The sequence below is a fragment of the Zootoca vivipara genome, chromosome 9, assembly GCF_965207765.1.
Source record: "Zootoca vivipara chromosome 9, rZooViv2.hap1.1, whole genome shotgun sequence".
NCBI classification, from domain to species: domain Eukaryota; kingdom Metazoa; phylum Chordata; class Lepidosauria; order Squamata; family Lacertidae; genus Zootoca; species Zootoca vivipara.
Window position 1 is genome coordinate 9832104 of NC_142592.1, and position 27713 is coordinate 9859816.

General features: G+C 43.4%; 1 non-coding gene across 1 annotated transcript; it reads left to right on the forward strand.

Annotated features, from left to right (window-relative positions):
* Window positions 1–16998: 16998 nt before the first annotated feature.
* LOC118091603 (U6 spliceosomal RNA) lies at window positions 16999–17109 on the forward strand. The gene has a single exon (XR_015945954.1). It is a non-coding gene; the product is annotated as a U6 spliceosomal RNA (small nuclear RNA).
* The last annotated feature ends 10604 nt before the right edge of the window (window positions 17110–27713 follow it).

Sequence of the window (27713 nt, forward strand, 5' to 3'; positions counted from 1 at the left end):
AAGCAAGGCAAGCCCTGCTAAACCAGGTTAGCTTATAGCAGTGATGGGCAAACTTGGCACTCCAGCTGTTTTTGGACTACAACTCCCATCATCCCTAGCTTACAGGACCAGTGGTCAGGGATGATGGGAATTGTAGTCCCAAAACTGCTGGAGGGCCAAGTTTGCCCATCACTGGTTTATAGGGCTGGAGCTTAAGCATCAAAAGGATTTCCTGTAAAGGGTCCGAATCAATGAACAATGAGTTATGCTACACATATAGTGAAGCTGTGGCTTGGACAGAGTTTAACACACTAGACTGTATCCAACTTTTGCTTCCTTTATCCAATAATGTGGCCTCAAGGCAGAAGACATGATGCCCAACCTTGAATTGCATCCAAGGATTCAACTTCCACCACTGGGTGGAACTCCGGAGGAAGGAGAGTGTAATACTCAATGTCTTCTATATAGGGCCAGCACAGGAACAGCTGTAAAGAAGTAGGACATTATTTCCTATATCAGGTGCCCATGATCAAGTCCCTAACCCCATTAACTGTGCAGGAGAAAGATATAGCTTTCCTTTGTTCTGGTTTGAACATGACAAAAGCAATGAAATGTTCTTCATATGTGACTTATTCCTTTTTAGTTTGCTACAGTGGTACCTCGGTTTACAAACACAATTGGTTCTGGAAGTCTGTACTTAACCTGAAGCGTACTTAACCTGAAGCGAACTTTCCCAAGGGCGTACCCACCACGGGGCAAGTTAGGGCAGCTGCCCTACTCTAGAAGCAGGGCTGGTGGGCAGAGGCGGAGCACAGCCCGGCGGAGCACGAGTTCGCCATTCCCACCGCGCCGCGCCGCGCCGCACCCTCCCTCCAGCTCCCCGGCGCGCCCTCAGGCAAGGCCAAGCGCGGCGGGGAACCAGGGAGCGCGGCGCGGTGGGCGGGAACGCTGAACTCGCGCTCCGCTCCGCTGGGCTGGGCTCCGCCTCCGCCCACCAGCCCTGCTTCTAGGGAGGGGCACAGCCCAGCGGAGCGCGAGTTCGCCGTTCCCGCCCGCCGCGCTGCGCCCTCCCTCCAGCTCCCCGTCGCGCCCTCTGGCAAGGCCAAGCGCGGTGGGGAACCAGAGAGCGCGGCGCGGCGGGCGGGAACGCTGAACTCGCGCTCCGCTGGGCTGGGCTCCGCCTCCGCCCACCAGCCCTGCTTCTAGGGAGGGGCACAGCCCGGCGGAGCGCGAGTTCGCCGTTCCCACCCGCCGCGCTGCGCCCTCCCTCCAGCTCCCCGTCGCGCCCTCTGGCAAGGCCAAACGCGGTGGGGAACCAGAGAGCGCGGCGCGGCGGGCGGGAACGCTGAACTCGCGCTCCGCTGGGCTGGGCTCCGCCTCCGCCCACCAGCCCTGCTTCTAGGGAGGGGCACAGCCCGGCGGAGCGCGAGTTCGCCATTCCCGCCCACTTTGTGGCCCCTCCCCTTCCGTCCCTTGGCCCCTCCCCTTGCCCCCCCTAGTTTTGATCCTGGGTACGCCCATGAACTTTCCCATTGAAAGTAATGGAAAGTGGATTAATCCGTTCCAGACGGGTCCGCGGAGTACTCAACCTGAAGCGTACTTAACCTGAAGCATGGGTGTAATTGGTTCTGGAAGTCTGTTCATAAACTGAAGCGTTTATAAACTGAAGCGAACTTTCCCATTGAAAGTAATGGAAAGTGGATTAATTCGTTCCAGACGGGTCCGCGGAGTACTTAAACTAAAAATACTCAAACCGAGGCATACTTAAACCGAGGTATGACTGTATTTTGAAAACCTCCTGTCCTCCTGTCCTCCCCTCCATTTCCTTCTTTCCTATTTCTGTTCTTCTCCACCACCTCCCTAGGCCCGCTCTCCCTACCGGTGGCCAGCAATGACCCTGCTGCCAGGAAACTAACATTGCATTTCCATTACACTGGCCAAGCTGCAGAGCCGTGTGGTCAGTAGTCAAGGGGTTCCTCAACCTCAGCCCTCCAGATGCTTTGAGACTACAATTCCCATCACCCCTGACCACTGGTCCTGCTAGCTAGGGATCATGGGAGTTGTAGGCCAAAAACATCTGGAGAGGCGAGGTTGAGGAAACCTGGACTAGGCTAGTCCTCTAAATGTTCCCCTGGCACCTACTTGCAGAAGCCCAGGAAGCTTCTGCCCAGCTTAGGGAGGGATGTCATGCTCATACACATGACATCACACATGCAATGTAATCACCCTGCCCCCCATCACCCTTGCATGCTGGCCCCTCTGGCCCTAACAGTTCCCCTATGAAAGTTTTCACTGCAAGCCACTGGCAAAACTGCTTATGCACCTAGTTCAGTTGTGAGTCCTCTGCATGCTGTTCAGAACTCCAAGCCTTTAAGACAGGGTGGGACAGCAGAATCAATTCTGAGAGTCCATCTCTGCACCAGTTTCTGTTGTATTTGTGTGTCTTCGTCATTCAATAGGGATGGCCATGCCTGCACAGATGCTTATCATTCAGGACTGCCCTCGAGGCATTTGGCTGAATAATAAACTCTTATGCAAGTGACTTATATTTCTTTTAATAAGAGCTTTTAGGATCCAATTAGGGATCAAGATAAGTGGTATCATTTATTACGATTCTGACTCCTGACCCCAAAAAACCTTTCTGTAAGAGTAGAATGCTGTTCTAGTGCTCATTAAATTAGTCAGTGGGGCTCAGGACCAAAAAAGGAGGAGCCCACCTGTATTGTGACCCCTGCTCCCTTTTGGAGATCTCATAAAGCACAAAGGAGAGATGTTGGAAAGCGTATTAGCTAATGGCCCGGTTTCAAGTTCTTTCCGCTACTAAAGAGTCTCACGGAAGTTAACAGAGTTTTGTCCTCAGTAATAAAGCACCAGCCATTAAGCTTTAATTCAGTAATAAAACATTGCAACACTTGCCATATCTGATTAATACCTTCTTGAATCCCAATCTGTTGCATTATTTGAGGCTGACCTGACTAAATCCTCTTCTGTTGTACATAATATGTTGTCTCAGGCTCTGCTCCTGTTGGTTCTTAAGATATCATTATTTTAAAGCCACACTTATTTCTGTAATCCCCTTTCATGGTAATTAATTTGCAGGAAGATAGAGCCAACTGGAACAGTGCAGATATTCTTCCCAAACTGACTACCCTCCGGAGGTTTGGGACTACAACTCCCATTAATCCCAGCCAGCATGGTCAATGGCTGGGACTGATGGGAGTTGTAGTCCAAAACATTTTATAGGATACCAGGTTGGGGGTAGCTGCTTTACTCAAAAGACATATTGTGGGTGGGTGAGTGGCCTTAATAATAATAATTTTATTATTTGTATCTTGCCCATCTGACTGGGTTGCCCCAGCCACTCTGGCCTGCTTCTAGCATATACAGGAAAATAACAGAACACCAACATTAAAAACTTCCCTATACAAGGCTGCCTTCAAATGTCTTCTAAAAGCCAGATAGACATTTATTCCCTTGACATCTGATGGAAGGGCATTCCACAGGACAGGTGCTACCACCGAGAAGGACCTCTGCCTGGTTCCTTGTAACCTCACTTCACACAATGAGGGAACCACCAGAAGGCCCTCAGAGCTGGATCTCACTGTCCAGACTGGATGATGGAGGGTGGAAACACTCCTTCAGGTATACAGGGCTGAGACTCTTTAGTGTTTTAAAGGTCAGCACCAACACTTTGAATTGTGCTTGGAAACATACTGGGAGGTGTTTCAGGACTTGTTGTTTAGTCGTTTAGTTGTGTCCGACTCTTCGTGACCCCATGGACCAGAGCACGCCAGGCACTCCTGTCTTCCACTGCCTCCCGCAGTTTGGTCAAACTCATGTTCGTAGCTTCGAGAACACTGTCCAACCATCTCATCCTTTGTCATCCCCTTCTCCTAGTGCCCTCAATCTTTCCCAACATCAGGGTCTTTTTCCAGGGAGTCTTCTCTTCTCATGAGGTGGCCAAAGTATTGGAGCCTCAGCTTCAGGGTCTGTCCTTCCAGTGAGCACTCGGGGCTGATCTCCTTCAGAATGGATAGGTTTGATCTTCTTGCAGTCCATGGGACTCTCATTCAGGACCTACATTGGTCCATTTTAAAAATAAGACTATGTGACATATCCTTAATTACTTCATTTGCATTATAACTCATTATGTACACCACATTGTTTGTGTGACTTTCTTGGAAAAATAACATTTCAGTTCTCCACAGGTCTCCTCAGAAGCAAAGCCCCATTGAGTTCAACAAGACATACACCCAGTTAACTGTATATACTATACAAGTATAGTAGGTAGTGTGGTTGCTGACCTTGAGCCTTAGAAAGCACTGCTAATAACAAGGCCAGCAGAAGTGATGATATCCCAGCTAATTTTTTAAAAATTTTAAAAGATGATGCTGTTAAGGTTCTACACGCAATATGCCAGCAAGTTTGGAAAACTCAGCAATGGCCAGAGGATTGGAGATCAATCTACATCCCAATTCCAAAGAAGGGCAGTGCCAAAGAATGCTCCAACTACCGCACAATTGCGCTCATTTCACACGCTAGCAAGCTTATGCTTAAAATTCTACAAGGCAGGCTTAGGCAGTATGTGGACCAAGAACTCCCAGAAGTGCAAGCTGGATTTCGAAGGGGCAGAGGAACCAGAGACCAAATAGCAAACATGCGCTGGATTATGGAGAAAGCTAGAGAGTTCCAGAAAAACGTCTACGTCTGCTTCATTGACTACGCAAAAGCCTTTGACTGTGTTGACCACAGCAAACTATGGCAAGTTCTTAAAGAAATGGGAGTGCCTGATCACCTCATCTGTCTCCTGAGAAATCTCTATGTGGGACAAGAACCTACAGTTAGAACTGGACATGGAACAACTGATTGGTTCAAAATTGGGAAAGGAGTACGACAAGGTTGTATATTGTCTCCCTGCTTATTTAACTTATATGATAGATAGATAGATAGATAAACTTTATTTCGGCCATAGGCCCATAATGTACTGCAACCAAGAATAAAACAGTATAAAACCGACATACATAAAAACAATCAGACAAATTAAAAACATAAAAGAATCAGAACAATCAGGCAAAATTAGTTCCTCATACAAGGAACATTGTACAACTTCTTTAAAACGTTTCAAGTAGTTTTATGGGTTTTTTAGCTATGGTTAAAACGTTAGTGCATTGCAGGCCATCATTTTCCATTACTCAGCTCAGAAGGTTACTTGAATGATGTATCTTAGTGTCAGTAGTCGTAAAGTAAGTTATGCTGTTTTTTATAAGAGAGAACTGAAATCAAATATCTTGCTACAAGTAATGTTTTGGTCGTATCATCATCTTGCAGCAGGTATGTTAATTGGGTCTCCAGCGGTTTGTCCGTGATTTCCAGAATTAGAGGGTACAAGATTTTAGTCCGAGCGGGCGTATGCAGGGGGCAACAGAACAGTATGTGGTAGAGGGATTCTATTGTTCTGTTGTCACACGTGCATAAAACTGAGATTTGGCCTTTGGAAAACCTGTGCCCCAGGACATTGGATGGGAAAACATTAAATCTTGCTTTGGTGAAGGCGAATCTGTGGGCTGCGACAGAAAGAAAAGACAGGTACGATGGAATCTGATGCGTGGGCTGTATGCCTTGATTCAGCGGGGAACATGTTCCACCTCCCGTTATAATATTTTGATGGAAATCATAGTTATCTAGTTTTTGAATTATAGTTCTTTTGGCTGAGGGAAGATCTAATTTCAATAGGTCCGATGGGAACAATCCGTAGGACATAATTTTGGAGTGGATTTTTTTTGCCCAGGGACTAACAAAGTCGTCTCTCCAAAGACATTGAATGAGATGGTGATTGGGCAATCTATGCCACAAGGACAGCCAATAGCAGAAGATATGCTTCCATAAGGAGTTTTCTAACGAGGGAATTTTAAGTTCAAGGCGAATAGCTGCATTGCTCACGCACTGGGGCAATTTCAAAAGGCGTCTCAGAAATTGGTTCTGAATTGTTTCTAGGGGCGCCAGATTTACTGATGCTCCCAATTCATCATGCGAAAGGCTGGACTAGATGAATCCCAAGACGGAATTAAGATTGCCAGAAGAAATATCAACAACCTCAGATATGCAGATGACACAACCTTGATGGCAGAAAGTGAGGAGGAATTAAAGAACCTTTTAATTAGGGTGAAAGAGGAGAGTGCAAAATATGGTCTGAAGCTCAACTTCAAAAAAACCAAGATCATGGCCACTGGTCCCATCACCTCGTGGCAAATAGAAGGGGAAGAAATGGAGGCAGTGAGAGATTTTACTTTCTTGGGCTCCTTGATCACTGCAGATGGTGACAGCAATCACGAAATTAAAAGATGCCTGCTTCTTGGGAGAAAAGCAATGACAAACCTAGACAGCATCTTAAAAAGCACAGACATCACCTTGCTTACAAAGGTCCGTATAGTTAAAGCTATGGTTTTCCCAGTAGTGATGTATGGAAGTGAGAGCTGGACCATTAAGAAGGCTGATCGCCGAAGAATTGATGCTTTTGAATTATGGTGCTGGAGGAGACTCTTGAGAGTCCCATGGACTGCAAGAAGATCAAACCTATCCATTCTGAAGGAAATCAGCCCTGAGCCCTGAGTGCTCACTGGAAGGACACATCTTGAAGCTGAGGCTCCAATATTTTGGCCACTTCATGAGAAGAGAAGACTCCCTGGAAAAGACCCTGATGTTGGGAAAGATTGAGGGCACAAGGAGAAGGGGACGACAGAGGACGAGATGGTTGGACAGTGTTCTCGAAGCTACGAACATGAGTTTGACCAAACTGCGGGAGGCAGTGGAAGACAGGATTAGTAGATCTTAAAAAATATTATTTAAATGGATTTTAGTTCGAATGTCACAAAGCTTGAAATCTGATGGACAGGACAGGAGTTAACTGACACCAAGTATGTAGTTGATATTTGTGAAAATATGATCCTGCCTAATGTTTTGATCATTCAATTTTGTGTACTGCAGAAGCCAATAACAATAGGTGTTGCCCTTCATATGCACTTAAAATACATTTTTTATTTATTTGCTAAGCTTCACTCATTTGCTCACCAATGTACAAAATGCATTTTCTACCCAGAGGTCCAAGATATAATACAAATATAGCAAGGCCAGGGTCAACAGAAAAGTAAGAAAGTTCAGCAGAGGCTCAGGTCTGAATACAAATGGTAGATTACAGAAACACAGAGTCCATACTAATGCAGTGTTTTGGTATTATAGTGCAGTAAAATGACATCTCAAAATTTATTCTTATAGCTGCAGCAGGTAAGACAGTGCTGTAGCACAATATCCATATAACACCAGGAGAACGATTTTGCAATGCAGCAGAATTTGCTTAGAATGCCCAATCAGCTTAAAAGACCATTATTTTGGGCTCCTTGTGAAGTCTTTGTGGCTAGAACCATCCAGTGTGGACTAGCCTGCATTCTCCAAATATCCCAGTTGCAAATTATTAACAGTTCTCACATTCATAATCTTTGCTACAGTTCATAGCAGTCAGAAATTCGCATACTGAACAACAGAATGTGCTGTTTTTCAAATATAATTTTACTGGTACGGTGCTGCACAGACTTTGGAAGAATTTGCATATTGACTTGTAAACAGAGAAAAGGAAGTGTGTTCCTAGATTGTGTCTAGAAGTTCTATAGCAGCCTTCTGAAAGAAGAACGCTTCATGGCAATCCACTGGTGTAGTGTGAATGAAGTTGTGGGGCTGGCATCCCCGGGCAAATGCTGCTGAGGGATTGAGAGGGCACAACCAGATGCCCCCACAAAGGGCACCCTACAAGGAGGCAAGCCGAGCCAGGGCTGGGTCTTTGGGGCTAGGATGGGCCCCACACTGTGCCTGACCAACTCCTCCTCCTCCTCCTCCTCCTCCTCCTCCTCCTCCTCTTCTTCTTCTTCTTCTTCTTCTTCTTCTTCTTCTTCTTCTTCTTCTTCTTCTTCTTCTTCTTCTTCTATCACTCGTAGCCAGGTAAGATTGTTTTCCATAAACACAATTTTAACAATGGGTCCGTAAGTGACTGTGGAGGCCTGCTTCTGGATCCTCATGTCCTTCCACAGTGGAGACATTGGTTTCCAGGCGGGAGTTGATCACAGTGTGGATTTGCCAAGCGTGCCTTCCTCTTAGCACATTTCTCCCTTGCGTCCTGAAATTGAGTTTCTTCAAAGCCCATGACACCTTTGGTAAAGGCTGTTCTCCAACTGGAGCGCTCACAGGCCAGTGTTTCCCAGTTGTCAGTGTTTATACTACACCCACCGGGCAACCCTTTCCCCTTGAGCGTAGACATCTCTTTCGACACAACACTGTCGTTGACTTTTGATGCCGCAACCAGGTGACCCCAGCGAGGCAAGCCAAGTGGGGACTGGGCCTTTGAAGCGGGGATGGTGCTTCTTTTTCCTAGAGAGAGAGGAGAGCATGGTTCTCATTGGCCACCCGGGCTCCCCACGTCCCACTGGAGACACGCATCTCTACCTGATGCTTAGAACTCATCCCAAGATACACCTCTTCCCCACCCACCACTGTCCCTGATTTTCACCCCCCTTGAGTGTTTTTGCCTGACTGGAATGTGTCCTTAAACTCTGATAATACTTGCCTGGGTTGACGGTAGAGAGCTTTTTCTGCCCAGCAATGGCATGTGGCCCTTGGAAGATTACCCAGAAGGAATTGTGACCACTAGGGCAGAAAAAGCTTTACCATGCCTGTACTAAACTGTGGTTTAGGGTTAGTCCCTTACTCAACCAATGAGCATCAGCTTCTATATATGAAATTATAAGCTATTTTAAAGTTTCTTTAGTACAGTCATACCTCGGGTTGAGTACGCTGTGGGTTGTGTACTTTCGGGTTGTGTACTCGGCGGACCCGGAAGTGTTTATTTCTGGGTTCCGCCGCACGTGCATGTGCAGAAGCGTTCTGCGTGCTTCGCGCATGCGCAGAAGCGCTCTATCGGCTTCTTGGCACTCGGGTTAAGTACTTTTCGGGGTGTGAACGGCACCCCGGAACGGATTAGATACTTAACCCGAGGTACCACTGTATCTCCAAAAGGCACTTATTTCAATGTCTTTTTACTAGATTCCACAGATTAATCAATCCATTCATTGGCTAAATATTACTTGATCAAAGTAAAAGAATAAAATTCAAAAAATCAATAGATTTCCACATTTTGCAATGAAAAACGATCTCACGGCAGCTTGTAATAAAAGCAATCTCTACTTTCATATAGGGGACACTATTTTTATTTTTATTGTAATTGTGATGCTTTTTCTCCATTTGCATATACAGTGGTACCTCGGGTTACAGACACTTCAGGTTACAGACCCTTCAGGTTACAGATGCTTCAGGTTACAGATTCCACTAACCCAGAAATAGTACTTCAGGTTAAGAACTTTGCTTAAGGTTGAGAACAGAAATCGTGCGGTGGCAGCTGGAGGCCCCATTAGCTAAAGTGGTACTTCAGGTTAAGAACAGTTTCAGGTTAAGAACGGACCTCCAGAATGAATTAAGTTCTTAACCTGAGGTACCACCATATACCAGGGGTCCCCAAACTAAGGCCCGGGGGCCGGATGTGGCCCAATTGCCTTCTAAATCCGGCCCGTGGATGGTCCAGGAATCAGCATGTTTTTACATGAGTAGAATGTGTCCTTTTATTTAAAATGCATCTCTGGGTTATTCGTGGGGCATAGGAATTCATTCATATATATTTTTCAAAATATAGTGTGGCCCCCTACAAGGGCTGAGGGTCAGTGGACCGGCCCCCTGCTGAAATAGTTTGCTGACCCCTGCCATATACTATATTAAAATATATGCTGGCTACATTTGGCAAGAAATTAAAAAGGCAAATAGCTTGCAACAGGAAGAACTTTCTAATGTTTTTGATCCTTTCCAGGCTGGCTTTCAACTTTATTTTCAGAACAAAACACTCTGGGTAGCCCCCAGTGGATTATCTGCACTTGGAGATTGACAACCTCCTTGTTAGACTTCATAGACCTTTCAGCTGCACTCAATACAGTTATCTGTCAAATATTGCTTTATTGTCTAAGGGGTCTATTTTGGGTGCAGGTGACTGTACTCAGTTGATTTTAATATTGTTGTCGTTGATAATTCTGTTTGGCATTTACGTGGGGGTTTTTCGGGGGTGTGTGTTGTTGTGTTGTTATGAACCTCTATCTCTTTGTGAAGGCCTTACCTAAGAAATGAGAAAAGAGCCTTATTCACATGTTACCTGGGTATAGTTGCCAAGAGTAGGGCCGTGCCATTAGCCCCTGGTGGCATGCTTCCTCCCCACAACTATTTGGTGTTATGAGTTGTTGTGTGAAAAGGTAAAGGATCCTGAGGGAGCCAGTGTTTGCCCGCAGATAGCTTTGAAGTGTGGGTTTTAACTCATGAAGTATGAAGTTGCCTAAACATCTGAGTGTGGCTATTCCCACATTCCCTATTTGCACAGGGACGTGTGTGGTGCTGTGGTCTAAACCAGAGCCTCTTGGGTTTGCCAATCGGAAGGTTGTTGGTTTGAATCCCCGTGGCGGGGTGAGCTCCCGTTGCTCCGTCCCAGCTTTTCTCAACCTAGCAGTTTGAAAGCACACCAATGCAAGTAGATAAATAGGTACTGCTGCAATGGGAAGGAAAACGACATTTCCCTGCACTCTGGTTTCTGTCACAGTGTCCCATTGCACCAGAAGTAGTTTAGCCATGCTGGCCACATGACCCAGAAAGCTTTCCCTCAGCCTGAAAGCGGAGCTGAGCGCCACACCTCATAGTCGCCTTTGACTGGATCTAACAGTCCAGGGGTCCTTTACCTTACCTTTTACCTTATCCCCATATGACTCTATTGTTCCTAAAAAGAAGGACATTTCTAGAAGTTGTCCGGTAAACGGTTCAGTTACAACCAGGGCCATCTTAAGCATATCTGGCGCACTGGCGCTGTGGTGCGAAGATCCCTCCGGTGCCCCCCTGCCCTGTTTCCCAGCGTGGCTGTCTGGTGGGTGTAGCACGGCTGCCGTAGGCTCAGCAACGCAGCACCCCACTGGCAGCCCTGCGCCCTGGCGCCCTGCGCCACCCAGCCTTGCCATAGGGCCAGCCCTGGTTACAACAAGCAGCGTCTTCATGCTATAGGGTGGCTAACTGTCCTACTTTACAGAAGACAGTTCTCTGTTTCAAGGAGTTTTCACCCTTGTGCAAATTAATTGAAACAACCAATGTAGTTTTTTGTACAAAACTCGCATATACAGTACATGTACAAAACTCACATATATGTACATTAGTAACGGATATGACCTTTGCTATTTTTAAGCAGCATTTGAACATGGTTTGGCACGGAGTCTACTAGTTTCGAACAGTCACTGTTGATTTTTGGATCCCTGTACCACAATTGAATCAGCGCCTGAATGAGCTTCTCCATAGTCGTACAGTCTACAGCACGGAGGCGACTTTTGGATATAGCCCACAAATTCTCAATGGGATTTACGTCCAGGGAATTCCCTGGCCAATCAAGTACCTGTATTTGCTGCTCTGTCAAGAATTTCTTCACCACTTTTGATGTGTGTCAGAGGGCTAGGTCCTGCTGCAATATCCCAGTACCGTCAGGATACCAGCTCTGGAGAACCTCAATATATTGTGGTGAGCGCATCATTCCTTCTATTGGCTGCAGGCCTCCGACACCATAATGATCAACTGACTTTTTTGTGTTTGTTTTGAGTACAGGATTACAAGTAAGATAGAAAACATGCTTTGTTTCAATTACGTTTGCACAAGGGTGTACTTAGGTAAACCCAGTACTTTTTTCCTGAGGGGACGCAGGGGTATGCATACCCATAAACATTTTGCGAATCTAAGTTTGGCCTCATTGAAGGGCAGTATTTTATATGAGTAGGAAAATGAGAGTGCCCCTAAACATTTTTTTAAAAGGATAAAAAAACACTGGTTAAACCGACTGTCTAGGACAACTCTGATTCAAAGATAAAGTCATGAAAATCAAAAGCATAAACTCATCAACAGTTAACACCTGGGCAGCACATTGAGCAAGCACACGGGTTACCTAGAGAGACTCTTCCTCACTATGGAAAGGTTTATTGAATTTCTATTTAAATTATAGTAATGATTTCTAAATTTGAATCCATAAATATAAATTAGCATATACAGGTGTTATTTAAATCTGCTTCTCTCTCTCTCTCTCTCTCTCTCTCTCTCTCTCTCTCTCTCTCTCTCTCTCTCTCTCTCTTCCCTTTGGTGATACCTCTTCTTCAGTCCTGATGTTGGTTCTTTCATTGCAGATTCCATAACAATAAAGTTTATAAAAAATAATATTTGGGGTCTGAAATATATTTAGATACGCACCTCCTGGATTATTAAAATGTGGATTGGAGCTTGCTTACCCGTCTCATTTTGCATTTCTCAGATGCTCTGAGGCAGGTCTCAACACAAAGAGCATATGGAAATAGAGTTAAAATGCATCTATGTGAGGAAAAAAATGCATTTAAATGTATACCATATATTTTGAGAGAAAGTACATTTAAACGCATTTTAAATGGATATATATACATTATATATATATTTGTACTCGACTTACAAATTTAATCCGTTCCGAAGGCACCTTCGCAAGTCGAAAAATTAGCAAGTCGAAAAATTCACAAGTTGAAAATGCAATTTCCCATAGGAATGCATTGGAAACTGAAAAAATTGTAAGTCGAAGCAACCCTATCTAAAAATTCATAAGTCGAAATCCCTATCCAAAACCGCTGCGTTTGTTTTCCGGATGTTGAGACATTCGTAAGCGTGCGGCCATTACCCCCATTTGTAAGTCGAAAAATTCGGTTGTCGAGTTGTTCGTAAGTCGAGGTAAAAGGTAAAGGTAAAGGGGACCCCTGATCATTAGGTACAGTCGTGACTGACTCTGGGGTTGCACGCTCATCTCGCATTATTGGCCGAGGGAGCCGGCATATAGCTTCCAGGTCATGTGGCCAGCATGACAAAGCCGCTTCTGGCGAACCAGAGCAGCACACGGAAACGCCGTTTACCTTCCCGCTGTAGCGGTTCCTATTTATCTACTTGCATTTTGACGTGCTTTCGAACTGCTAGGTTGGCAGGAGCTGGGACCAAGCAACGGGAGCTCATGGGGATTCAAACCGCTGACCTTCTGATCAGCAAGCCCTAGGCTCAGTGGTTTAACCCACAGTGCCACCTGGGTCCCTGTAAGTCGAGGTACCACTATCTAGATCTAAATATAGATATAGATATAAAGTATAACAAAAACTCCTCCAGAATAATGATAAAGTGGGCTGGATTGGAATTATGAGTGAGCATATGTGAAAGCAACACAAATGAGATAAAGGTTGATTTCTCCCTTCCCAAACTTGCAACAAATTGTTGTAGCATAGTGCCTCTGACTCCGATTCTGGGCTACAGTCAATTTGAATCACAAGTCTTGTTGCTGCACTTTTTAAAAGGTTGTCAATTTCCCTCTTCTTTCTAGCTATATAAGTGCACTAATTGGTCTGTTATGAATGTTAATGCAATTAATGCTATTTCTATATGTAGGGTTTCATTTTGGATTCCATGTTTCCTTTACCTGGTATCCCCACCCCCATCCCGTTAATGATTTTTTTGGCTAATTAGCACATTCAAATCTTGATTAAAAGCAGGCATTCTAATTACCCTTTTCCATTACCCATTCCCCCAAAATCTATGAACAGAGTGCAGCCGCATGATAGGTTATTGACAGGATTAAAGTAAATACACAGAGAAAAGAAAAATACATGCTTGGGAAAATAACCTTTTCTGTCCATAAAAATAATCATTATTGGAATTTGCCTGGGGTGGGTGGGTTTTCTGTCCTTAGTAAAGTACATAAATACCTGCAGTTTTGCTGCATTGTACTTCCAAAGATGGTAAAATGCGGAGAAGCACTTAACAATCCAGCAGTTTCCGAATCTTGCATCAGTATTCAGAATCGTTATGTCTTTCAAAAGGAGACGTCTGTCTCTGGTTTTGCTTCTAGTCTGATGTCCTTCTTGTGCGCACTCATTGATTTAGACCATAGGATGTTTCTTCCTTCATTGTTCCCTCAGCAGGAAGGTGGAAGGGTTTGTGTGAGGAAAGGTAAAGAGATGTGTAAGCAAACTAAGGCCCGGGGGCCGAATCCGGCCCAATCATCTTCTAAATCCGGCCCGCAGACGGTCCGGGAGTCAGCGTGTTTTTACATGAGTATTTTATTTATTATTTATTATTTACATCCCGCCCATCTGGCTGGGTTTTCCCCGCCACTCTGGGCGGCTTCCAACAAATACAGAAATACATTAAAATATCACAGATTAAAAACTTCCCTAAACTGGGCTGCCTTTAGGTGTTTTCTAAATGTCAGGTAGTTGTTTATCTCCCTGACCTCTGATGGAAGGGCTTGAAATCTATAAATTGGTTGTACACATCATTCTTCTGTTTTTATCCATCCCCTATTTGGATATTTGCTGTTCCACAGGCTTCCCTTTCCATCTTATCGTCATTAGAAGGTCAGCTCACAGCAACAAGTAGACCGGAAGCTGCAGATCTCCTCAACACTCCTGGAATTGACCTACCTCTGGAATGGTTGGAGAGACAATGGAAGAAGAACATCCTAAACTTTCCCAGGGAAGTTGGGAGGATGCAAACAGGAGCTTAAGAATCCTGCAAATGACACGACAGAGGAGACCACTGCAACAAACGATAATAATAATAATAATAATAATAATAATAATAATAAATAATAAATAATAATAATAATATATTTATACCCCGCCCATCTGACTGGGTTTCCCCAGCCACTCTGGACGGCTTACAACAGAATCTTAAAATACAATAATATATTAAAAATTAAAAGCTTCCCTAAACAGGGCTGCCTTCAGAGGTCTTCTTAAAGTCTCGTAGTTGTTTTTTGCTTTGTCATCTGATGGGAGGGTGTTCCACAGGGCGGGTGCCACTACCGAGAAGGCCCTCTGCCTGGTTCCCGGTAGCTTTGCTTCTTGCAGTGAGGGAACCACCAGAAGGCCCTTGGCGCTGGATCTCAGTGTCCGGGCTGAACAATGGGGGTGAAGACGCTCCTTCAGGTATACTGGACCGAGGCCGTTTAGGGCTTTAAAGGTCAGCACCAACACTTTGAATTGTGCTTGGAAACGTGCTGGGAGCCAATGTAGGTCTCTTAGAACCGGTGTTATGTGATCTCGGTGGCCGCTCCCAGTCACCAGTCCAGCTGCCGCATTCTGGATTAATTGCAGTTTCCAGGTCACCTTCAAAGGTAGCCCCACGTAGAGCACATTGCAGTAGTCCAAGTGGAAGATAACTAGAGCATGAACCACTCTGGTGAGACAGTCCGCGGGCAGGTAGGGTCTCAGCCTGCGTACCAGATGGAGCTGGTAGACAACCGCCCTGGACACAGAATTAACCTGTGCTTCCATGGACAGCTGTGAGTCCAAAATGACTCCCAGGCTGCGCAGTAGAATGTGTTCATTTATTTAAAATGCATCTCTGGGTTTTTTGTGAGCCATGGGTATTTGTTCATTTTTATTTATTTTTTCAAAACATAGTCCGACCCCCCACAAGGTCTGAGGGACAGTGGACCCAGCCCCTGCTGAAAAAGTTTGCTGACCCCTGGGTAAAGATATCAGAAAAAAACCTGAAATTGCTATCTATTCAGGGGTCATATGGCTCTCGAAGTCTGCCCCAGAACTAAGGGTTCATTTCATATGCTCTTGTCAATTTTTATGGTAAATCACTCAGTGTGTTTTTTTTCTAGCACTGCAGAAAAGAGAGAGGACTTTTTAATCCATAAAGCGAAGAAATAGTGTGTGTTGTGCTACTGTTCTTACTTTGAAAACACACCTCTGGTCATTAGCAACTTTGGTAACAGATCCAATAAATACTTGGTCAGCTCTTTAGCTATGCAGAGGCCCATCCTTCCAAGGAATTGGAAGTGCTAGCTAGGTGATCTGCTTAAGAGAAGATACTGCTTTGCACAACTTTTGCAGCCCTCCTCCTCTGTGGACTCAAAACTGGGAGCAATAAAAACCACAGGACTGGTTGGGTGTAGTAGATTTTTAAACAGCGACAAAAAGGAGAAATCAGATGTCTCAATGGGTCCAGCCTAAATGGGGCATCTCACCAATAAAAACACTGCCTCTTTACAGCAAGGTAAAAGTAAAGGACCCCTGACCATTAAGTCCAGTCACAGATGACTCTGGAGTTGCGGTGCTCATCTTGCTTTACAGGCCGAGGGAGCCGGTGCAATGGAACACCGAAACCAGAGCAGCACACGGAAATGCCGTTTACCTTCCCGCCGGAGCAGTACCTATTTATCTACTTGCACTTTTTGGCGTGCTTTCGAACTGCTAGGTTGGCAGGAGCTGGGACCAAGCAACGGGAGCTCACTCCATCATGGGGATTTGAACTGCCGGCCTTCAGATCGGCAAGCCCAAGAGGCTCAGTGGTTTAGACCACAGTGCCACCCGTCCCCTTTCTGTACAGTACTCACAATTTAATCTACATCTCCATACCCTCCAAGTGTCCCGATTTTCCGGGGAGAGTCCCAGAATTACAGAAGCCACCCCGGCTTCTGACTTGATCCTGGAATGTCCCTATTTTCCCTTCCGAGCTGAAGGAGAAGGATCAGCCAGCGTTGGACCTGAGCATTAGTGGAGTTTGTGAGGCCGCTTCCCATGGCCTCTCCGTGGCTGCCACTGCAGGCCTCCTCCCTGGGGCAGTTCGTAAGGGTTGCTGGAGAGTGGGTGAGGAGGAGGAGGACAAGAGGTTGTTGTTACTGAGGCCCAACCCAATGCTGGCTCTGAGAGGCAGGCAGAGGATGGGGCTGCCCTGAGTGGGAAGAAAGGGGGAGTGGAGCAGAACTCAAGGAGTCTTGATTTGTTATTAAATCAATAATAATTTTTTGGGGAAGGAGCCAAAAGTGGATTGGTCGAGGAGGATCAGTTGGGCGGGAGTGAAAAATGTCCCTATTTTCATCTGTTGAAGGGTACCCACTTGGGGCTGCATCAAAAACACAAGAGCACATATAATAAAACTGGAACAATGTGGAGAAGATAAGCATTGCCCCTGTGCAAAGATAAGATGCACATTCATGAAACGTTCCGTATTTTTTGTAAGAGAGGATTTGGGGAAGTGTTTTTGCTGTGTAAATAAAAGGTTCCCCTCCAAAAAACCAAGTCTCAACAGGGCATGGATATTGGTGTTTGTTGAATGAGTGATTGGTTAATGGGAGATAGTGTATGAGATAGTGGTTGCATGAAATGGATGGCTGAGTAGTTTTATGAATGACAAGTGCTATGTTGATATGTTGATTGAAATTTTACATTATGCTGTGTCGTAATACCCTCTGGTTAGAGAGAGACAGGGAGTTAATCACATGATGTGCATGGATAAAGTTTCTTTCTTTCTTTCTTTCTTTCTTTCTTTCTTTCTTTCTTTTTTGTAGAACAGTTGATATAGATTTCCTTGTATTTAATTGTTTTTATATTTATTTATATATTGCAAATTGCTTCAAGCTCTTGAGGCAGTAACATGTATATAAATGGACATAAATAAAATAGATATTTGTGTTTGAAGCAAACTATGTATAAAGCATATGTATTCTGAAACCAAAGTTCATTTTTAAAAGAGCATTTCAGCAAAAGCCTGTGCAATCTCTGGAGGAACAGCATCAAAGCCCTTTGTATTTCAGATCTACCACAGATACCACTGAGAGAGTGTACCATCCAGTGTTGATTTGGATGAATGAGCCACCCTTTGACATCATGGAGAGAGCGATAGTTTCATGTTACCTGCCATCACCTCAAATGTAATACTTTTCAAGGGAGACATTTCACACATTCAGTGGTGAGTCACTGAGTGCTGCATGACTGAGCGCTAAGACATTAAGTGATGTACTAGCATGTGGGAATCATTTCTTCGGTGTAAATACTTTGGGTGATAACATAGTCTGGCTCACAGAGTCTTTAAATATGCATGCAGTTTATCACAAAAAAATCACATTGCTCTTTTTGTCTTCTGTTTTTCCCCCCAATGAAGTGATTTCTACCCTCATCAGCTGCCAATGTTCTACGTAAGTACCCATGTATTTCTTTCTTTCTTTCTTTCTTTCTTTCTTTCTTTCTTTCTTTCTTTCTTTCTTTCTTTTTCCTTTTTGCAAGTTTCATCACTGGCAAGACCCTTCATTTATTCTGCCTGAATGAAATCTTCCAAGGAACTATATTTTATTTGGCACAGGTTCCAATTCGAGCTGTTGCCATACTGGAAGTAGCCTCTTATGATACTGTTTGTTGTGAGTTACGAGTTTGCTTGTACAGTGTGTTCATTTGGAAAATTCCCAACGTGTCAACCATCTCGATGGCAATTCAGATTTGTGATTGGAAAACATTCAGCAGACTGCAGATACAGGCTATTTTCTCTGCCAGAAATGCCAGCTCTAGCTGATGCCTTAACAACTGCGCTGTGTCATAAAGAAGGCCTGGAAATATTAGAAGATTGACTGTACATCTAAGTCCCAGTGAGTGGCAGGTTGTAGATAAATATACTTTCCTGATTCTGACCATGTAGGTCATTACTGCTGGGAAAGTGTATGGAAGAAACTGAACTTAGCTATATTGTGCTGGTGTCTATTTTCATTGGTATTACTGAACTGAGCACAAAATGGCCCATGTTTATGAGTATACTCAAACGCTTTAGATTGTGTGTGTGTGTGTGTGTGTGTGTGTGTGTGTGTGTGTGTGTGTGTGTGATTTGCTGTGCAAAATGAAAGAGGTTGAGCTCAGATGATACCTGATCTGGTCCATACAAACAGAGGGCAGTAAGATCACACTTCCCTACCACAAACACACAGCACAACCGCTCCGCTTCTGTTGTCCCAGAATTCGGGTTCACCATCATGGTGAGCACGATTTGCGGTGAGTGGTCACTGTGGGATAGGTCCCTGGCTGTTGTTGGACAAATTTGGATGTTGCAATTTGACGGTCAGCCCCCTGGGTATAAAAGCCTAGGAGAAAGGTTTCTCTTTCTCTTTGGCTACATTTTCGGATCCCCATCCTCCCTATGCTGTTTTTAGGCCTCTGTGTTGACATTGATGTGCCTCTCATGGGGTCGCCTGTATTCAGGGGCCTGGTAGGAATTTTTCCATTTGGCTGATTGGCTGGTGCCATCTGGTTTTTGCCTCCTGCATAGCAAATAGTCACAACTTGTAAGGTTGGCAGTTAGACATTGGTTAATGGTTGTATATGGGGTCTGTTGACTGTGTTGGCCCCTTGAGTTAATGCCTGAGTTAGAGGAAATTCCGGTCAAGAATACAGGGGCTCTATGCAGTGTCCATAACCCCGGTTGGGGGCCAGCAACACGCATGAGCCCCTGGGAGCCTGAGGGGAGAGGGGAGAGCCAATTGGACCCGACTCCCTGTCTCTCCCTGTAGGGTTTCCTCTTGTTGACAAGGCGAGTTTATTTCTGTCCTTAGGTGACAGTTGGAGAACCAATGGACTATGCAACCACTCACTTATTTTATATTTGTATTTCAGTAAAAGGTGTGGCCAAATTCATGCCAAAAACCATTAAATAAAAATTCTGTCTATGGTGTGAGTTATTTGAGGGGTGGTTTGGGAATCTCCACACGCAACGTATCCAAAAGGAAGAATTCAATGTCACTCTAAGATAGTTGGTCAGACAGAACGATCCCCCCCATGTATTGTACCCATGCATTGTACCATGTATTGCCCCCCCTCCCCCGTGTATCATACCAGAGGTTCTTCTGAGCCCCCTAGCCATTTTATTTTCGGGAGGAGAAGGCAGGGAAGGAGAGGGACGAAAGCCCCAAAGTGTAACTTACTCTGCTTTTGTTGATGGGATTCATTTGTTGAATAAAATAGACTGAAATTTAACTGAACATGAACCAACCCAGCTTGTTTTGTGAAAGGATGAATGTGAACGGAAATTTGTTCCTTTTGGGACATGTTGAACTAGAACTAGAACTTGTTCTTTTTTAAAATAAACTTTCCAAGCTCTGGTAGGCCCCATGTGTGGGCTTGATGTACACAGAGGTAGGAAAACCCACGGAATGTGATGCTTATCCTGATTATTCAAACTTTCTAAATGGTCCCCAGGTTCTGGCGATAAACAAGCTGAACACCCACATGCTGCTATTAATAACCCACAATGAATACATAAGCAATTAAAGCCAATTGTAAGTATTCCATGGAATCAATGCTGGATATCATATCTGCTTCCTATGCTAAGCAAAGAGTAAATAGTTTCGGTGTCATAGATGTCTGTATGGATCACTGTTTGGCTGAGGCAGTTAAGAAAAAAATCACAATAGAATCCGACACATGATTGCCTAACAGCTCCCTCTCCCCAATTACAACCAGCGTTCTTCTTTACAGATTAAAGAGGCCATTGATTGATAGGGCATAGAGTCAGAACTCTCCTCCTCCCCCCTGATCTTCCAAAACAGCATCAAGTCTCATTGGCAAGACTGCAGGGAAGCTTCTGTGGTTGTCATTCATCATGTGTATAAACACAAATTCTCAGTCTCCGGGGCTGTCAATCAGGTGTTTTTCAGGAGGACATTATCTTAAAACTTTAAATAGAAGCACAGGGCATCTTTGCAATGCAGCGGGGGGAAATAACATCCTGTTGATGTAGATGCGGAGGAAGGAACCAAGGCTCAGGAAGGAGAGCAACCCTTTGTTGTTCCTTTTAAAGTAAGGAAGATAAGAAGCAGCCCGCCCCCTTTCTCGATCATAGAAAAGAACAGCTGACGTGACTACAGACTGTGCATGCTGGGACCAGCATGATTTTTACATTTCATTGAGCTAGAACAAACACACACACACAAACACAGAGAGCAAAGAAGAAAATGAAGGCAGAATGCAAAAATTGCACTCAAATTCCCTTGCCTTACTCATTCCCTTGCATCGGACTACCGGTAGTTCTTTCAGCAGAGCTAACAGGTTAACAACCAGAATTTGTGTTTGAGAGATCTGGTAACAAATGCCTCCTATTGTGCGGGCCATGTAAGATGTTTTGTTTGTTTGTTTGTTTCTCTTTGAAGCTAGCCTTCTTTTCCACCACTGTTTGTTTGTTTGTTTTAAAAATATATATTATAATTTTCATTTTAGAACACACAAAAAGCAAAAAAACCTCTTAAAATCAAGTTATTACATATATCATATTTTGTTTTCCTTCCCCCTCTTTTTGCAGTTCCTTATGTTTATAATATTGTTACTGAATTTCCAAATTAAACCTATTTATTATTTTTCACATATAGTCAATATTTGTTTAATATCACTGCATGTTTTTACATTAATCCCGCTAATGTTTGCAATATTTTTAGTAAATATTCAATAAGCAATTTCCACTCTACATTTAACTTTGTCGTCTTGATTTCTTATTTTTCCAGTAAGCTTTGCCAATTCTGCATAGTCCAATAGTTTCTGTAGCCATTCTTCTTTTGTTGGGACGTTTTCTTCCTTCCCTCTTTGGGCAAATAACATTCGAGTGACTGTGGTTGCATACATAAATAGATCTTTATATTGTTTAGGTATCTGTAGTTCCATAATTCCCAAAAGAAAAGCCTCTGGTTTGTTAATAAAAGTTATCTTAAACATTTTCCCCCAATTCATTATGTATCATTTCCCAGTAGGTTTTTATCTTTTTCCACCACGGTTTTGCCAAGTCCAACCTGCTCATATGCTGCTTTTCATTGCGTGTTGAGGTCCCCAAAACCACTCCTCAAAATAATTCACTGTCTGTTTTGGGGTTTTGGCATGAATTTGGCCACAACTTTATTAAAATACAAAATATGTGAGTGGTTGTGTAGGCATTGGTTCTCCAACTGTCCCCTAAGGACAGAACTAAACTAGCCTTGTCAACAAGGGGAAACCCTACAGGAAGAGACAGGGGGCCGGGTGCTTGGCCCTCCCCTCTCCCCTCAGGCTCCCAGGGGCTTTCGCGCGGCCCTGGCCCCGGACCGGAGGTTAAGGACACTGCATATCAAGCCCCTGTATTCCTGACCGGAATTTCCCCAACACTCAGGCATTAACTTGAGGGGTCAACACAGTCAACAAGACCCCCCATACAACCAAAATAACCAATGCCTAACCGCCAACCTTACAAGTTGTGACTATTTGCTATGCAGTAGGCAAAAACCAGATGGCACCAGCCAATCAGCCAAATGGAAAAATTCCTACCAGGCCCCTGCCAAGCAGATAACCCCATGATAGGCACAGCAAGGTCAACACAGAGGCCTAAACATAGGGAGGGAGGGCGGGTGATCCGAAGAACGCAGCCAAGAGGAGGAACAAATCACGTGCTTCCCTTTTATACCCCTGGCTGTCCCTCAGAAATTGAAACATGCTTTTCTCCCCAACAACAGCCTGGGTCCAATCAGAATGGTGGGCAACTCATAGCCCCCACCCCAGCAACTCAGGGGTAGTTTGTTAGGCCCCCACCGCAACATGTGCTCTCCATGAAGGAGAACCCGCATTCACAAAATTATTTGTGGTTCTTTGCTCACTGATCATTTTTTATCACTTGCCCTCCAAATAGTTTTGAGATTATTGCAATGGGCCTCCAAATATTATTGGACTGAAGTTCCCATCATCATCTTTGACCATTGGCCAAACTAGCTTGGGCGAATGAGGAGTCCACATGTTCCCTCATCCCTGATATAGTGGGGCCTGTTCAAACTAAGTATCAAGTCTGAGGAGGGATTTGAATTGAACTCTCCCATGTCCATATTCACTATTTCCACACACCTTTGAAATATATATTGTACACATCTATATGAGCCTTGACATCGTGGAGGGAGTATGAGAAGCTCTTTGTACAATCACTGAATTTCATGGTTGTCACCAGCTAGACATAAGATACTATAGGCAGACACAGAAAGATTATATTTAAATCAATAAGAATTACAATAAGCACACAGTGGAGCATTCAGGTCCATTTAATGGCAATATTATAGGTTATATTCTTGAACATTTTGTTACTCTCCCAAAAAACTTCCATGCAACAAATGTGTTCCAACTTTCCTCTTTCATTGCTTCTTTGAAGTGAGACAACTTCAGTCCTGTTGTCCATGTATTTTATTCATAAGATTTGTATTGGGGGAGCTTTGTATTACTGGATCTTATCATGTCTCAGAGAACCACGAGGACAAGGATAGAAAATTAAAGAAAATCTTGGCTAAGCCAGATGGCTTATTATACAAAACTGGAGGGGGAGGAGAGCAGTCAAATGAAATTAGTTTGATTTTGTTTCTATAAAGGATACTCCTATCAAAATAGATTAGTTTTGTTGCTATTGCTAGCTCCAGCAAAGAATCCCAAGGGAAAAGGCAAAAAAGAAGAAGAGAGAATAAAACTAGAAATGTTGCTGAAAAGTCTCCAAGTGTGTAACCTACAGCCTCTTTTGTGAATTACGCCAAGATCCATCTTTTGTAGGCTCCGGGGATTTGTTTGTGGTAGCCTAATTCCAGCTGACCGAGCTCATACTCCAGCCTATGAGCAAAGAAAAGTCACAGAAACATGGCAGTTCAATAGCAGTTCCCTATTGGGTCTCTCAAATGACCCCTGAGGTTTCTAGCTGATGGTTAGATTATTATATTTTGTGCTTTCCTTGCTGATGAATCACAGAAAAGGGGGAAAGAGGAAGCAAAGACGTAGTTCTGTAGTGGAAATGCAGAAGAAGGTTGAGAAGGCATAGGTGGCCTTGCACAGTTAATCCTTCATTTAAGGCCACCTTAAGCCCCCCAAAACCCAACAACAGCTCAACAATTTTGAGATCTCCCTTAAAAAAGCTCAACTTTCCAGGTGAACTGGTTTTTAGTTTTTGAAATATGGCAACCCTACACTCTTGCTGCTGTTCCTTAGGCTCCCTGCAGCTAGGAAGAGGGATTTGGGTTAGTGGTCTGATACTGTATGTTGGGTAAATGTGTTGCAGGGAATTGTCTGTTTGTGTGTGTATGCTTGGGGGAAAGGGTTGTCTGTGTTTGGGGCCCATTTTGTTCAATAAAGTCCAGCCTTTTCCTCTCACTAAGTGATTTGTTGTTGATCAAAGATCCATTGAGAAAAGAACCTGTTTGCATTTGGCAAAACAAGTTTCCTGACTGTTCCTCTCTTATAACTACAAATGAAACCTTCAGAGTTTATATAGTCCACAACACCTGAAGGCACCTACTCTACAATCTTACTTATCCCCTAGCTTCTTCTGTATCTGGCATTTTTCCTGAAGATTGCTGGTACATTTTTCTAACTTCTTTCAATGAAATAACTACATTTCAATGCTTAATAATTCTTATGAGCTCTCTATCATTTCCAAGACAGTTCATTCCCAAATATCAGTTTAGTTTCCATCACTGTGAAATCCCTAGAAATGTCTACATAGCTTTAAGGAAACGAGAGTGTTTGCTTGTGTTATAAAAAGCTTTATCTTCCAATGAAATACCAGCTGCTAAGTATAAATATGGCAGCACTTGAGCTGCATATCCATTGCCAGATGTGTCTAGTATATTATGCAGTACTTTAGCCATAAAATGATGTTCTATTTTTCAAACATCCATCTCATTTAATTGCATCTTGACCAAAAGCTATAATTTCCATGGCATTTCTTGAGAGGGGGGGAAAGCCATGTTTCTGAAAGTTAACGTTTGCACACCACAAATATACCAAATATACAACTTACCTCTATGTGATCCACTAAGATTGCTTAGTCTGGCTATGGCAAGATCAGTGCTGGATTGAGGGTGGTGAACTAATACCAGTGTACTGGAAGAAGCAAAGATCACCAGTGTTGAAGCAATGACATCAATGACATCTTCAACATCAACTTTGCTGGACTGACTGGTCATGTTGTGCAGATTCCTGATGATCATCTTCCAAAGCAACTACTCTATTCCGAACATAAAAATGGAAAGCGTAATGCTGGTGGTCAACAGAAGAGGTTCAAAGACTGTCTCAAGGCAAATCTAAAAAAATGTAGTATAAACACCAACAATTGGGAAACACTTGTCTGTGAGCGCTCCAGTTGGAGAACAGCCTTTACAAAAGTTGGGTTTTGAAGACACTCAATCTCAGGACGCAAGGGAGAAACATGGTAAGAGGAAGGCACGCTTGGCAAATCCACACCATGATCAACTCCCACCCAGAAACCAATGTCCCCACTGTGGAAGGATGTGTGGATCCAAAATTGGCCTCCACAGTCACTTACGGACTCATTGTTATTTGGGGGACAGGACAAATGACCACACTGTACTTAGACATAATCCAGTAAAGGTTGGTCAACTATAAATCTCATTGACATCAATAGAACAAACATTTAAGTGTGGATCTTAGTTCCTTTGACTGCTGTGAGGCATTGTCACCATTAACTTCCACCACATTATGTCCCATGTCTCTACAGGGAAATAAACAAGTAAGTACATTGCATGCATCATTTCCTGAAGTTGTATATAAATATGGATACTTGACTACTATCAAGCTATTGAGTCAGCTAATTTTGCTTGTCAAGATAATTCAAGGAGAAGTTGTTCAGGCCCAGCTTCAAAATTTATTCTCATTGTCTCCCATACCGAGGAATTTATGGCTGATGGGACCAATGCTGGTCGAGGCCCCAAGGCAAGTTTATCAGCCCCTTGTGAGGCAACAAAATTGTAGTCAAGGTATATGTTTAGCCTACATTTCAAGTGAAGAATGTTATCAATGAATAAAAGAGATTCCAGACTCCAAAGTTATGTCTCTCGTATTGATTTTGGGTATAATATTTCTCTTGCATATATAAATATTTGTATTGCAAATATTGGAATATGTTTATATTGAATATAATTATATTTATTACATTAATGCACACAATTGTCCAAAAATGTATATTACTCACTTTCAGAGGAACTTAAAAATACTCCTGTTTATCCAGGCATTTAGGGACTAAGACAGGCATCCCCAACCTTCAGCCCTCCAGATGTTTTGGACTACAATTCCCATCATCCCTGACCACTGGTCCTGTTAGCTAGGGATCATGGGAGTTGTAGGCCAAAACATCTGGAGAGCCGCAGGTTGGGGATGCCTGAGATACTACTTTCGGCAACCTTGAAATTATCAGCTATGAGGGCAAGTGACTGTTTTAAATATCTTTACATGTTCTTAGTGTTTTTTATGCTTGAATTATTTTAAATGCTATTATAATTATTTTATTTGTTACCTGCACTTCACCCTTACAGTTACTTACGGCATTAAAAACAATATTAAAAACAATTTAAAGTAACTTATTAAAGTAACTTATTTGAGCATGAAGCTCAAAAAAATTTCCCCCTAAAATTATGACTCACTGTTATTTGATACCAGCTAGGCAGAACAAAATATAAACAGTAACAAACAAGTGTTACTGTTGATATAAAATGCCAAACACAAACATTTTTCGTATAATTTGGGAATGCCCAATCATCAAAACATACTGGGAATCCATATTAATAGAAATACAAACTATTTTTCATCAGGACCTCCCTAGAGATCCATTTGTAACAATATTTGGATATGTTAAAGGCATAGCACCAGATGGAGACCAAAAAGTGACAACATATTTAGTAACAGCAGCACAAATGGAAATTTGCAAAACTGGAAAAACCCTTTTTCACCATCAATAAATTCCTGGCTCACAGAAGTCTGGGAGGTGGTGTATATGATTAAACTCACGAATCTGATAAGTGTAAGGACAGGGCTCCCAAACTAAGGCCCGGATGTGGCCCAATCACCTTCTAAATCCGGCCCGTGGATGGTCCGGGAATCAGCATGTTTTTATATGAGTAGAATGTGTCTTTTTTTATTTAAAATACATCTCTGGGTTTTTTGTGGAGCCTGCCTGGTGTTTTTACATGAGTAGAATGTGTCCTTTTATTTAAAATACATCTCTGGGTTATTTGTGGGGCATATGAATTCATTCATATTTTTTTTCAAAATATAGTCCGGCCCCCCACAAGGTCTGAGGGACAGTGGACCGGCCCCCTGCTGAAAAAGTTTGCTGACCCCTGAATTTTGTTTTGAAAAGGGGAACTTGTTTGTATCATTTCGGTATAATAAAGTACAAGAACAAATAAACCCATACCAGATATTAAGAGAGATAAAGAAGCATCAGGAAATTCCATAACAATAGATAGCAAGCCAGGAGTGCCATTGTTTTACTTTAAGGAGGATGGAAGAAGAAGTCCTAGAAGTCATATGTGTCTGTCTTTTGATGAACAGAGTGGAAGATTGAGTCCCATCTCTTTTCTTTTCTTTCTTTCTTTTTTGGGGGGGATTATGAGTGCTGTAGTGCTTTGTGATTCAAAGAACTTAGCAGACTATTTCACACAACCATCTTTCCCTCCCGTTCTGTTCCACTTGATTCCATCTCACTCCAGAGAATGTTCAAGCTGTATCTTCTCTATCTGACATTTAGACAAAAATAATTTGGCTTTGAAACGATCCAATTCTTCATCTAGGTAATAAGTAAACCACCAGGTACAGAGTTGAGCTATTTAGTGCCATTTGTATTGCATTTCCATAGCAGAGACGCTGCTATAAAGCAGACTGTTGGTGATTTGGGCACTGGACATCATTAGTCCCTTGCTTGCACTCGGTTCTGGATGGAAGGTGGTATTGCTGTTAATATCAAGCAAACATATAACGGTCTTGTAGATCTTTTGGCAGGCATTGGTCCTGTGGGGTGATTCA